At 39.8% G+C, this 15,718-nt stretch overlaps 1 protein-coding gene across 2 annotated transcripts in view; it reads right to left on the bottom strand.

The window, feature by feature from the left end:
* Positions 1-15,718, bottom strand: part of LOC131691912 (uncharacterized) — a 460,379-nt gene that overhangs the window by 377,737 nt on the left and 66,924 nt on the right. For both annotated transcript variants that reach the window (XM_058978657.1, XM_058978658.1), the window contains exon 2: positions 4,692-5,098. The gene's annotated coding sequence lies outside the window, so the exon portion shown is untranslated. The remainder of the gene's footprint in view (positions 1-4,691; positions 5,099-15,718) is intronic.

The following is a 15,718-nucleotide window of genomic DNA, read 5'->3' as shown; positions in this document are numbered from 1 at the left end:
TGGTCTAGGATCGGACCATCCTTACCAGCGGAAAGCTTGCACCGAATAATCGAAAGAATCTAGAACAGAGAACAGCTACCGGAGTAGTGGAAGGAATGGGTCATCACCCCGATATACAAGAAAGGCAACAAATTGGACTGTGAAAACTACAGAGCGATCACAGTGACAAATGCCGCTTACAAAGTGCGATCCCGGATTCTGTTCCGGCGCCTATCACCTCTGGTAAATGGATTTGTCGGAAGTTATCAGGCCGGTTTCATCAACGGCAGATCAACAAACGACCAAATCTTTACTATACGGCAAATCCTCCAAAAATGCCGTGAATACCAGATCCCGACACATCACCTGTTCATCGACTTCAAAGCCGCATATGACACGGTAGACCGTGTAGAGCTATGGAAAATGATAGACGAGAACGGCTTCCCTGGGAAGCTGACAAGACTGATTAAGGCTACGATGGATGGTGTAAGGTGTTGTGTCAAAATTTCGGGCGGCCTCTCGGGTCCGTTTGAAATACGCAGGGGACTAAGAAAACGTGATGGGTTGACCTGCCTGCTGTTCAATATTGCGCTGGAAGGTGTAATGCGAAGGGCGGGGTTCAACATGCGGGGAACGATTTTCACGATGTCCGGACAGTGGACGATGTGGACATAATCGGTAGAAACAAGGAGACGGTAGCATATCTGTATACCCGACAGAAGCGCGAAGCAGCACGAGTAGGACTGAAGATAAATGTGTCTAAGACGAAGTACATGCTGGCTGGTGGAACTGATGGCGATAGGGAACGCTTAGGCAGTAGTATTACGATCGACGGCGACGAGTTCGAGGTGGTTGATGGGTTCATCTATCTAGGCTCATTGGTGACTGCGGACAATAACACCAGCCGGGAGATGAGAAGGCGTATTATCTCTGGAAGTCGTGCTTACTATGGGCTTCACAAAACTTTGAGATCCAGGAAGCTTCACCACCGCACGAAATGTGCCATGTACAACACACTGATTGGACCGGTGGTTCTCTACGGGCACCGTTCATATAAAGGAGGATGGCGTGTGGAGGAGAAGAATGAACCACGAACTTGCGCGACTCTATGGTGAGCCAAGTATCCGGAAAGTAGCTCAAGCTGGAAGGGTATGGTGAGCGGGCATGTTGTGAGGATGCCGTACAACAATCCCACCAAGCTGGTTTTCACCTCCAACCCGGCAGGTACAAGACGGAGAGGAGCGCTGCGTTCCCGGTGGCTGGACCAAGTGGAGCAGAACCTGGCGAGTATTGGGCACCTGAGAGGTTGGAGACAAGCAGCAACTGACCGAGTGACGTGGCGGAATATTGTGGAACAGAATAAATCATCTTAATATGATGTATAATCAGGAAATATAATATATATGACAATTTTTAGGACACACCCTAAGCATCCTGGCTCGATTTGCAGTAAAGAAATTTACATATTTTTGCTCTGGAACTATGTTCGGAATAAAAAATTGTTTTAGATTTATATTCGGTTTAAAGAATTTTATAGAGTTACATGTTAACTGTTAGAACTGTTTCTATTTCTGAATCTTAAATATATGTATATCAAATACATATCAACGCTGTTTTGTGAAAAGGGCGATACTACCAGCGACATCATTCTAAGTAAATCGACAAAGAATACTTCCGGATTTGGTTTTAATATCTATTTAAAATCCATCGTGTTTTTTCGTCCCAGATTGCATAAACCAGTGATCGATGCACAAAACTTCATTAAGGGTTGAAAATTGCCGAAACAAATTTTGTTTTTAATGTATAAATCGATAAAATGATAGTATCGCCCTTCCAGTGATTTGTTCCACATATCACCATTAAAGTATCGCCCTTATGTTTTTTTACAATAACTTCCGTTTCACACCATCGATTTCAACCAGATTCTTTTAATTGCGATCATTTTTACTGTTTGCAATTGGTTACAGCTTGATAACCATCAAAAATTGCGAAAAAATAAGTTTCGCCCCTGCGCTTGTACCAAAAGAAGTATCGCCTTGATTGTTTGCATAGAGCGTGGAGGGCGAAACTTTAAATAAACAAAGAAAAATACAGTTTCGCCCATAGTATTTTTTACTCTAGTTTGAATAAGCAATATCATTGAATCAAAATTGTTTACAATTGTAAGTATCGCCCTTTTCACAAAAAACCGTTGAAATTAAATTGCAAAATTTTTTTAATCATTGAATTCCATCAACTCTCTCCCCAAACCAAATTCCTGGCTACGCCATTGCTTCGGATGATAGATGGTTTCTCTTTTACATTTTCCATCACCTAGACCCAGTTACACCATTCGTTATCGCCTGCCGTAAGGGACAGAGAGGTCAACATTTCGATTTCCGGAAGCTAACACTTACTAAGCCATCAACTTTTGATTTGGTCTCTCGCAAGTGAGAACTTCCAGATTCCTTTTATTATCGTCGTAAGTATTTGCCTCCTCCGGATAGCTTCGTTTCGTACGAAGAAACCGCCCATCGATCCGTTTTGTGGAGGTCGTCGATTTTGATAAGGTTGTTTCGTAGCTTTTCCGATAGCAAGCTGCCCGGTGAATGGCATGGCAGCATGACGATGTGGAAAAGTGAAGAACAAGTAAAATGATTAATGATGACGAGCAGCGTAAAGGCACACCACCAATGTAGCATACAGAGCGGTGAATGGCACGTGTGAATCATTGAACGATAGTAATTACTTCTCGTAATGAGCCAGACGGTCACGTGGTACGGCGTGAGCAGAGATAGAAGCATTATTGGGATTGATATTCGGAAAAGTTCACACAGACTAGAGATTTTCTGAAATTGAGTTTTTCCTGCACGTTTTTCCTTATTCTGCTGTACGAGAAAGCGATTCGTCGTAATGTAGAATGAGATTAATTTATTTTTTAGCAAACGGCCGAGTTTTTTTAAATCACTTATCTAAGGCTGAAATTTGACTGTGATGACTTCATAATTTCCGTGGTTTTCATATTCTAACGATAATCATTCTCATTCTTACTTAATTAATTTACTTAATCGCGCTAAAATTGTATAAGGCATCAAGTTGATGCCAATATACTCATTTTCAAACTTATCTCCATGTATCACAGTCTGTATTATTTCGGAAGTATACCACAACAAAAACGTCCTTTCCAAATTCTAAAGTTCTTACTAGTAAAAGTTTTCAGAACTGTGAAGAAACATGAAATCCACTTGGGAGTCGCTAGATATTTTTCAGACCCTTTTTCGTAAGCCCGGATGTGAATGCTTCGAGTAAATTCACTATTACCGCGGAATGCGCGTAAATGTCTCTGTTTACGGGCCCGCCTAACTCTATTTTGGCAATTCAGTAATAACAATAATATAACAGTAATCTGATAAAAAAATGGTCTACTGCAACTCTACCCACATCCACAGCTATTGTCTTGAACTGATGTAGTTTTCTATTTACATACTGCTCTAACGTACAGCCCAACAATGCAACAATGGTGGAAAATGTGGAAAGCTTCTAGAAATTTACCAGGGACTACAAAGCGAAACACAGATTCTTCCAACTATACGAAAAAATGCCAGCTCAAATAAGCGTGTATTACATCAGACGGATAGCTTCATTCGCTTAATCAGATATATATGCTGAAACCAATCCTTTCAAAGGAAAGGATATACGGTGAGATGGCAGAAAACGAACGAATCTCTATGGGCACGCTTTCATCTCCGACCGTTCGCATAACTTTATTACACCATTCGCTCGGTGCAAAAGTGGTCCCTCATCGCAGAAAACAACGAACCGGGTGAGATCCAATCCTCTTAAAACAGAAGTTGTGATTCATTTTCGCTCGTTTAATAGAACCCCTATAATCGTTATCTGTCCGTCTCCATCTTTATCCTGATGCTTATTCATAGGCCCGGTGTTTTACCTTCTATACCTATACATACTGCCATTCGACAACGATAAAGCAGATCGACAAAGATGCAGCCATCACCCGCTAGACCAGACCCATCTGTTCTTCCCTGGCCACGCTTTCTGGATCGAGAACCGTTTAGCCCTTTTGCTTGTACACCCATCCTCCCACTCCGGACGAGGAATAACACCTGATGGAAGTCCTATATACTGAGGGAGTTAAGTGTTTTCCACTCGTAGACTTATTTTCACCCTATTGTTCCCGGATCCTCGACGAATCGATGAGCTTTGGTGTGCGATGAACGGAGGTGTGCCTGCTCAAGTGGCGAAAAACTAATATTCCACTCATTCGTTAACCCTTTCCATGCCCAGTTTTGAGTTAAGTTGGGTTGGAGGAGTTTTAAAAGGTATTTCTCACATTGTTCAAATTTGAGTTATGAAATAGTTGAGATATGAATAGATTATGTCTAGAGGCTCGACGATAGATACAATCGGTTTATTATTCATGTAGAAACAGTTCCACGTCGGGAAGGAACAGTCTTCGAACAGACACGATAGGAAATGCATTACATAAGTTTTGTAATGGCAATCAAGTTTCCTGATGCGATGAAATGGCCCCATATCGGAAAATGCAAACATTTATTTTTATGAGACTCTATGCGATCTTTTGTCTCAACCCACCATCTATCCTGGGATGACGCATACCCACACACACATACGCAGGATGCAGTGGCAGACCGTGCTTTTCCGCCCTATTGAGTATGTATATAAAACGACACTATCAAGTGCATAAACCTTACCTTTTGTATCGTTTCACTTTGATAATCCTCTACTTAAATCATAATAAATCCACTTAAACGATTACCATCCTCGGCTCGTTTTCTACTCAACGTGGCACTGAACTGTCAAGGCAGACCAAACAACGTGACTCTCTCTCTTTTACTTTCAGCCTTCGGGGTCTACACGGAGCCGCCTACAGTTTGCACCATTAGCGAAAAGATCGGCACACAAAAGCACGCGCACTTTTCCATTGCTTTCTTGCTTCTTTTTTATTACTAGGGGAAAATTGAGTTTCCCGTCTTTCTCTCTCTCGGGCACACTCTCTCTTTTTTTTATTTGAACAATCTCGTCAATCACTGGAGACAGATTGCATTTTTACTGTTTTCTTGCAGGGCATTTTGCGAGCACATCGTTGAGGGACAATTATCTGAAAGGGAAGAGAAAAGTGCAACGATTAGGAATGTCTGTGAACCGGGTATTTTGAGCTTTAATGCAGAGCAGACTACTAGTTGGTGTATGTTTTAAGAATAATCCCAATCGTTCATTATATGGGTCATTTGTTTACAAATTGTACGGGTTTTAGGAAAATAAATACTGACATCTGACTTATTGTTGGATTCTATTTAAAAATCCTCAAAAATTTCAACACTTTAGTTAACGATTCACTGGATCTTTTCCCATTTGAAATTCATTGCTTCCAGCTTTATTGATCGGATTATTGCCGATTTTTGCCTTTCTCATATATAATGATTATACAATCACTCTGAAAACCGAAGCGCGGAAGGCCGAGTTCACGCCATTCACCTCAGTTCGTCGAGTTGGGAAAATGTCTCTGTGTATATGCATGTATGTATTAAATAATAGCACTCACTTGTCTCAGCGATGGCTGGGCCGGATTCGGCAATAGCAGGTTCAAATGAAAGGTGCAACACCGCCTAAGGATGCTATTGAATTTTATTTGGATCGGAGCTTTGGTACCGGAGTTACGATTTTAAGAGTGAAGTCACACAGCGACTAATCATATTAACCGATATGATCTCCGATTCTATTAACCGAAACAGAAAACTTCAAGGAAGTGGCAACGTTCTTGAATTAAATATACCTGTCTTACTTCGGGGCGGCTCAATCGATTTTCGCATACTTAGTTTCAAATAAAAGGTATGATATACCGATATTGACCGATATCGAATTTCATTTGAATCGGGACTGGTTTAAATTTAAGATCAAGAGTACGATCACACATAAAATTCCCTAAACCTATTTGCCTCTGTCATTTAAAGAAAGGCTGTGAATGACGAGAAAAAATGACTTCCATCGGGACAGCTCTGAGTAGACTCCTAGTCCCTCCAGGAGAGTTGTCTCCAATTTTGAGCCAAATCGGACAAGTCTAGCTACCGGACCAACGTGTTTTTGCCTATTTATGTGTAGAAAGCCCACTAACTTACATTTTCGCCACAATGTGGCACTGTACGCATAAATGTTTACTGAAAGAAAAAATAAGATAGATGATTTTATTGTCTCTAACTTTGTCTTTGACTGCAAATCAATCCAACTTCCTTGGGAGAAGTTATTTTTTCAAGAGTTGTCCTACTAGAGCTGTAGAGCTAGAGTTTCGGAAGGGCTCCCCGTCAAAATCACTCACTGCAATTGCAGAGGAGACAAGTAATGTCTCCCAAACCGCTTAAGGCCAATTGCAGCGGGCCATGATACTGAATGTAATATTTATTGTGCGGTTCAGATATGTGCGGGCGAAGGGAATTCACGATCGCGTGTATAATCGCGAAGCACTCGAGCGTTCGTACGTTAACGTGTTCAATCGCGTTGGCGTTTGTATGTCGCCTATGCTACTGTGTATGTACATTCGCTTGAATAAATTCGATTTTATCATCGCCATATTTATTCGCATATTCGCGTGTATTCTTGGATGATCGCGCGCGGACCGTGATTCGGATACTTAATTTTTGATGTACAGCTCAGATGCTAATAGAGAGTGAGTTCTTCCATAGCACTAGAGCTCCCGGTCATGTCGCTATGGAACGTGTTGTCTAGTGGATATGAGCGTCATTTTTAATGATCTAACCGAAGGCATGGACCTAGGCTGGTAAGACGGAAGGTAGAGATTTCCAGGCGTAATCGATGTATTATCGCGCGAACTCGGGCGTTTTTTAGGTTCCAGCTTAAGACCGCGTTTATAAGTGTATTAGTGCTAAAACTTTCGAGAACGAGTAAAGGTGCTTTAACCTAGGCTTATTAGTCAGGGCAAGGAGTAAATACCTCTGTCTCATCCCAAAGGACCAAAGGAGTGATATTAACCTTCTTATACAAGTCACTCCCAACGATATATTATAAGCCTTTCAAACTGAAACGGTCGGTACGGTAGTCCTAGTTTCTTCCTCCCTAAAGATTGAAAACAATTCGTTGATTAAATTATTCATTGAATGAATAATTTAATTGCCGTCTAATTTTGAAACATCTCCAAACCCAACTCTGCACAGTAGACCTGGCCGCTTTAATATTTGCGATATATGAAAATATGCTTCAAGTATTAATATTGACAAGAAAAGCAATACAGAATTTGTTACTGGCCGGACCAGAGGGGTCGCGGCTTTTATTGCCCCTAGTCCCTGGTCAAGCCACGGGGACCGTGGAGCTTGAGGCACGGAGGCTTCAGGGTCGCCTCAATGTCACTCTATCCCAATCAGAAGACAAACACGGTCATTTCACTTTTTTCAATTATTTATTGTAATTTACAATTTATGTGTGTGAGTGTAGGTGTATACAAGGCCGGCCGGCGAACGCTGGGACGAAGCGGGAAACGGTCGGCTGCTATTGCAATGGCTACGACGGCGGGATGCTGCTGTGATGATCTCCTGTTGGTGTGGCGATGCTACACGTGGGCTGTTGGGTGGCTGGGTCCGATGCGACCAGCGATGCCACTTTCTGGCGGGTGCGTCGATAAGCGATCACTGCTGTTTCTAACGGTTGATCTTCGGCGACAGGTCGGCAATTCAAGGGTACTCTGGCACCTCGTGGCTGGACTCAGCTACTTGCTGGTGACTCGGAGGTCTCGATGAAACCTCGTGGCTGGTTCAGTGTGCTCATGGGATTTTTAGACGGGCTTTAAGCGATAATGGTGCCACTATCAATGACGGGCCGTTCAATGGACACCACGCCTCGGACTATACGCCACTCCGATGGCTTTAGGATCTAATTTAATGGGTCATGCAAGCGAATAATATTGACGAGGGAGGGAAATCTTATAGGTTTGCTACTGGGAAAGCTTTTATTTTCATTTCATACCTGATTCCTTCGCGGTGTTTATTTAACTAACTTTGTATCACTCCTCTATTATTCACTTTTATTTAAATATTTCTAATAGTTAATCTTCTTTTAACTTTAAACTTTGATGTCTGCCTTTCTTGACGTGTTAAACAAAAGTGATTCGTAGTCTGTCTATCCTAACCCAGTAGCTTCCCTCTCACTCACTTTTCCTCTCCCGTTAGTCTTTATTTCCTACTTTCCCATAATTTCCCAATCCCGAGTGTTTCCTGTTTTCCTAACGTGCGTGTAAATTGTGTTTTGAGTTCGTGTGTTACTTATGACCACTTAATTATTTATTGAGACAGTTCATATATAATTTACTTTTGTTTGCTTTAAATTTTCCTCCTAAATATATTCACTATTCCAAAGAATATTTATACATAAAATGAAACGTTATATTATCCAAGACGCATAGTTCCTCCTAACTGTTATACGTCAATATATACATTATGGCATCACTATAAGCTGCGCACGTTCGTATCGAACTGCAGTGTAACAAACTCTCTTGCTCGCGTTTTGTTCTCATCGATTGTGCTGATGTATGGGGCAAAGGTTCCAAATGGGAACAAATTACTGCAGTGTTTTCCAGGATGCTTCCCAATGCTGGCTGTGTAAGGGTTAGAATAGAATTATTAGTGCTAAAACTTTCGCTTAATCACCAGGGTGTTTTCATGTTTGCGAGACAACGAGCTGTGGTTTGCGTGGATGATCGCGAAGGTCTTAAGTGTTTGTATGTTAACTGTTGCTGAATGCTAGAAAACAGTGAAATTCCCCATATCACTCAAGTTCTCGGTCATGTCGCAATGTTATTTAGTGGATATGAGCGTCATTTTTTCAATTGGCCCAACTGAACGCTTGGATCTATGCTACCAGGGCCGAGGGTAAGGAACTTTCGGACGTGAGCGATTATTGAGACCCCGTTTATTAGTTTTGGAGGTTACAAGTGTTAAAACGTTCACTCATCCGCCGGGGCGTGGGGGGGGGGGGGGGGTGATTGTGAGATCGCGGGCTCAAGCGTTTGTATGTTATCGTGTTTGTCGCGTCTGCTTGCGTGTATGTAACTTCGCGTGGATAAATTCGATTTAATAACCGTGTGGTCATTCTCTTCTTCTTGGAAGATGACCATGAATCTGATATATAATTTTCGGTGTGCAACTCAGATGCTAGAAGAAAGTGAGTTATTCCATATCTATTGATTCCCTGGTCATGTCGCCATGGAACGTCTAGTGGATATGAGTATTTGGTTGGTCCAACTGGCCGCATGAGACTAGGCTACTGGGACCGAGAAGAGACGCTTCCGGACGTGACCTATTCATGATCGCGCGAGCCGTGGGTTAATGCTTGAGACCGCATTTGTAAATTTGTAGGTGCTAAAACGTTCACTTAATTACGCGGCTGTTTTAATGCTGGCGAGTTTGCGGGCGTAACTATGTGTGGATGATTGCAATTGCATGTTCGCGTTTGTGACCAAGTCTGTGTTAGCCACGAGCGTTTGTACTTTTAGAATGGGAGAAATTGTGAATGTATATGTGAGAATATGAAATTAATTGTGTTATTTAATGTTAGTATGAATCTAGTTTAAGATATAGCAATAAAAGGAAACACTACATGCCGAGTACAGAAAAAAGATGCAAAGAGATTAATTAGAAGTGTATAAATTGACCGATAATATTTATGGTATGCACGAGTAGTGGAAAAGCAAACAAATAGAAGTACAACAAAAACAGACTAAGAATACTTGTAAAGAACCATTAATAATTTACGTAAAGCTGAAGAATTTTTATTTAAATTTGTTACGTAATAGGGGAGGGAGGATAGAAAAATTGGTGACAATTTGTTACATGGAGGGAGTCAATTTCGGACAATTATTACTGCACAAACACTAATAGGCTTTTACTTTTAGATTCCTATATTTTGCCTGTGCACGATGACGATGTTGACCGATAAATCGACACACAATGATCCCCACTGCGAGCCGTGTCTATCAACACTGCCATCAAACTGTGGAACAATGTTTGCAAACACGGCCCACAGCAAAAGTCAATCTACGTCGACCCGGTTGGTTGGTCACGGCAGCACGCACGGGCTAATGACTGACCGTCTGTTAGAGCAAGTGCAGAGTATGAAAAAATACAAAACACAAAAAAGACCCATAAGCCCTATCGGTCTCCTCGATGCACCACTATCGAGTTGTAATGCAATAACAATCTTAATCTTATTGTATGCCAGAGGTTCTTTAGCACTCATGCACGAAATATTCTTGATGATGATAATTTTATTAAATGATATGCGTCATTTGAAAATTTTTGTCATTTTAGATGACAAGATGAACTTGTCATCTTGAAAATTTTAGTTTTAGACTTCACCACATAAAGGGCGACAAAACACTCCTCTTTCTGGCATTATCGTAATATTTTAAACCGTCTCAATCTTCTGCATACTTGAGCCATTTAGCACCGGACTCCCCTATCGTCTCAGTGAGCCATTTACCTCCCAGCTTTGTCCCGATCTACTCTTCACTATCGTCATTATCGGTGAATCTACTCTATTCCGGTGGAATTTATCTCAATACCGATGTCCGTTTAGTGAGCAATTTAGCTTCCAGCTTTGTCACAATACAGTCGGATAGTCCTCGAGGATGAATTGATCCTACTCCGGCTGAGAGTTCCCTAGCAGCGGATTTTTTCCCGACACCGATACTCGTTTTTGTGAATCATTTAGCTTCCGCTTCGTGTGCATTATGCCAGTTATAATGCATTGTTCGCATTAGAATCATACTTATTTGCATGTAAATCGCACACGAAAAAAATATTGTTCCCAAAACCGTGAATAGAGTGCCATGAGCTCTGGAACAATCACATTTTTACGTTAAGAAAACAGGGCCATGAAAAAAAATCATGGTTTTATAATTATGTTCAATTTTCCTTCATTAGTGGAAATATTTGTTTTTGTTTTGTGAACTTCAGTCACGGTTTCCGCCAAGTTATTTCTAATTCGATTCTCAGTACACGAACTAGTTTACAACTTTATGAACATTATTCATAAAACTAACGGTTGAATCATGTTTTTTTCATGGATATGGGAACATTAGTTAACAAAATCAAAATATTGTATAGTATTATTTCGTGAACTATTTCACAGAATTCGGAATTTTATTCATGAATCCATTCAATCCTCGTGAACCAACTCATGGTCACTAATATCTATCTATATATATATATATATATATATATATATATATATATATATATATATATATATATATATATATATATATATATATATATATATATATATATATATATATATATATATATATATATATATATATATATATATATATATATATATATATATATATATATATATATATATATATATATATATATATATATATATATATATATATATATATATATATATATATATATCATGAACAAAATTACACGACTCGTGACAAAAATATTTAAAATCGTGACAAAGATCCTGAAATCATGAACATGAATCACTCTATTCATGACTAAAATATTACGATAATGTCAATGGAAATTACGAATATCGCGTCTAAGACCTTAAAATCACGAACTTGAATCCCGCAAACGTCATGAGAATTAATAAGAATCACAAATAAGCTCTTGAAATGATGAACGACGTTTGACTGTCGACTGTGTATTCCCATATCATGAACAAGAATCACAACAAAAACTAAACATATTCAGGGAACAACAACAGTAACCCAACCAAACATTCTAATGTAACGCCATGTACCTATAGATTCGGGGCGAACTGGTTTTTAGAAAACACAATGAGTTTCATGAATACGAGGTTTATTATTCAAAATTTCAAGAACCTGGTCACGGTTTACGTAAACCGCTCAGTTCATGAAATCGTGACCTTTCGTTCATGAATTTATGAACGCATTTTTTCCGTATACAGCTCGCGTTTCTGGTGTACTAATTCTACACACTGCAATATTGCTGCTAAAATCTGCTATTTTCCGCTACATTGCACAGTGTCTCCGCATATAAATCGTTCTAATCCGCTATTTCCGGCACTCGCTTCCATATCTAAAGGTACACATATAAAAATAATTGTTTATATAACAAGCTGAAAAATGACTAGATTTTCAACACGAATTGTACATTCATGAGGCTAGGTGTATTTGAAAGCTCAAAATGTCTTCTACTATAAGTAAATTATGTTCGATATTAGAGGTACTATCCTAACACACTCCGTTCAGATTCTGAACAATGAAACCAATTACAGCAATTCTAAAAAGGCCAAGGTCGAGTAGCAGCCACTGAATTTAATTCAAAACCAACAGATGCTCAGAACTGAACAGTCCAAATCCCAGTCACCAGTCCAAAACAATAACAGCTTTCATTTAGATTTTATCGCCAATGAAAAATCTTGAATTACCATAACCATAACAATAAACTATTATAAATCAAGTTCAACTACAATGACTATTACTGACCCTTTTCAGCAATGAGTTAATACCTACTACACTTTTGCACTTTAATTCCGGCTACAATTCTCCCTCCATTCAGCTCACAGACCCAATCGACAATCGGTCATGCCTGGTTGGTGTGGAAACGGAGATTTCGCGACGTGGTCCAACCTTTTACCCTTTTCCACCTCGTAACTTTTAACGACTTTATTAACTAACCAGGCTCGCAGCTCTAAAGGTCCATGTGGAAATGTGATCAATGCTGGGTTCGAAACTACAACCATGAATTCACGAACCGCGTTTCTACTTTGTGCAACACTTGAAAACATCAAAAGAACATGTTGCTGTTTCCAATAAAGCTTAAACCAAATTTTACGCTCGTAGTCACATGCATCGATGAGTCTGATGAAAACGCAAATTTATTTTTCAACACATCATCTCCGTTAAACCCACTCCCCCACCCGAAATTTCATTCGCTGTTGACGCAGTTCCAGGCACGGCAACAGTGAACCAATCAATTTGGCAATTGTGCAAAGTTATTTTCGAAGCATAAAAATACGCTCAAGACATCCACCTTTCCCAGCCCGATCCACCGTCAAAAAACGGAAATCGTTGGATAATCTTATATTTGTTATTACCGGAACCATTCGCCTCCTCCGTCCGTCGTCTGCTTCTACGCTTGATGCAGGATGGTAAATAAGGTTGTTATTTCTACGCTTCGGGTAGCAACATTGGAAATTCTTCTGCCGCACCCGGGCCTGTTGTTTAACGGCTAATGGGAAAGGACGTGTTGGGAGGGGAACATTAATTTGAGCTGATTTAATTATATAAATTGTATGCCATAATAATTTTCCGCGAGGCGGATTCGTGACTTTTTCATTTATCGTTTCAGGGTGTTAGCGTTATCGATTCTAAACATCGTTCTATTTAGACCCAAGCAAGTTTGAACCTCTGGCTTCGTCATACATAGCATGATCGATTGTACCAACATAATAGCAGCAGTAGTAGGAGGTCCTCGACTGGTGTTCAGAGAAAAGGTCATCATGAGTACATTACCTTGTTTGCTCTCCCCAGCCTTTGCACACTTACCAAACGGAAAACTCCGACCAGTAACCGTTCACCAGTCTGCTAAGTGTCATCGGCGACGTTTTTCCTTTTTCAACTGAGCTCTGATTTATGCCTTAATCAATTTTCCAGAGCACGCATGAACCCTTCCCACACTTGTCGGGTGGAGTGAGTGTATGCGACACGTGCAGGAGAACGAATGGGAACTTGGGCAGTGTTGGGGGCTGGCTTATGATTATCTCTATTACTCGCGCCCTGACACGATCCACATGGTCGTTTGGGGTTGACCTTTCTCGTTACCACGTTTAACTTCTACAGACAGTGAAGTGGAGGAGGGTCCCGAAGTGAGACGGAGTGGAGAAGAAGTTAATTAAGAGTGTCGATTCGGTTGGAGATTTCAATCCGATGCGATGGAGCAACGATGATTTATGGGACAGTAATTTGAAACTGGATGAAAATGTTACTTGGATGCGAGTGTCATAGTATTTTAAGTCTTAGAGACTTTCCATGTAGTCTATTCATGCAGTATTTAGTTGATTCAAGATTTACAGAAGAGTCCTTTAGTTGAGAAGAAGTAGTTAGAAGGAATTAGTAAAGTCTAACAGGCGAGTCTTTAAATCTTGTCTTTTGGTTCAAATTTTCAATCCGGTAATTCAATGCAAACTTTTAATCCTTGATCTTCTAAGCAGTGTTACGGTGCGGCAGAACCAGCTCATTATTTCTTACTTGAATTGCGAATAGTATTAAGTAAAATCAAAGAACAAGACTTAATACATACCCTTGACAGACGGCCACGTGCTAGTTCTGTAACCGGACGGCACACTACGGTAAGCCACCGTATCAGACACACATAACAGAAAGATTTCAAATCTATATCACGAGTTGTTACTTGCTATAATTTTCTGTCATTTTAACTACTAACGAGACCAATTTTATAACACCGCTTACTATGAAAATTGAATTCTGGTATAATTGTGTTATTGCTTTCTGTTCAAGATGGACTAAAACAGCTAAGTAAAATTCATCTAATACAATCAACACTAACAATCAGCGTTCGACATGTGGTAATACACCACAGACAACCAGACAAAAAATAATCGGCTGTACGTTGAAACTAACAACGTAGAGAAATTAATTAAAAAACAACTATACGAGTCACTCCAAAACACAGAAAGCATCAAACATCCAACAGAGAAAATCAAAACTCCTCTAGCGACGACGACATGGACGTCCGAACGAACAAGGGAGAAGGCAGATAAAGGCAAAACGAACAACAAACAACATAGGGCAAGTCAGACCATAATTTCCCCCCGTCTAAAAAGATATACACAAGTATGCAATAGAAATCAGTGCGCCCAGAATATACGGCAGTTGAAATTTTCGTTTTTCTTTCAGTTTTGTGGATTGTGTCATTGAAATTATGTGTTTAGGTTAGGAATCGGCATTTCAGTCTATTTTTAACAAAAAAACTCCTGTTCGTTCTATTCTTTCGACGTTTCGGCCTTTATTGGACCTTTCTCAAGAAATCGGAAATAGACTGAATCGCCTAACCTAAAGAAATAAAACATAAACAGTCGAAAATACAGCAAAAAAATGAAATTAAGCCATTTCCAAAACAGTCGAATAACCTTTGCGGTTAAAACCTTGAAAAATTAATAAAATAAGTAAATAGCTTACCCACATATTTAATTCAACTCAACTATTTCCAGTAATCAGCAAATTTGGAAACTGATTACTCAGCAAAGTCACATTTGTTTATTGATTTTCGGCGAAATATTTTGTGTCAGCTATCAAATATCACGTTTACGGAGATCTCACCAAAAAATGTGAGATTCACCAGAAAAAATAAGTGTGCACGTTATTTATTGGAATTTATTGAGGATTTTTTCAAGTCAGTCAGGCATTTTAGTTCAATTAGTCATATGATTATTTCAATGAAGTCTTCCAGTCAAATCTTTCACTCTAGTCTGTTAGGTGAAGTTTTGTACAAGTCTTTCGGAAGAGGATTTACGGATGTCAAGTCTTTTGCTCGGGCCTTTTTGCAAGGTTTTTTTTCTAGTTTGTAAATGAGATCTGTGAACTGAACAGACAATTTTTATAATCGACAGCTTTTGGTAATTATTGCGTAAGTTGTGTATATGCATAAACAGATGATAATTTGCAGCGCTGTTGGATGAAACTAAAACATTTGGTAAATTTTTGTATAAAATT

The sequence above is a fragment of the Topomyia yanbarensis genome, chromosome 3 (genome assembly GCF_030247195.1).
Source record: "Topomyia yanbarensis strain Yona2022 chromosome 3, ASM3024719v1, whole genome shotgun sequence".
Lineage (NCBI taxonomy): Eukaryota > Metazoa > Arthropoda > Insecta > Diptera > Culicidae > Topomyia > Topomyia yanbarensis.
Note: the sequence above shows the minus strand (reverse complement) of the source record. Positions and strands in the feature narration are given on the sequence as shown.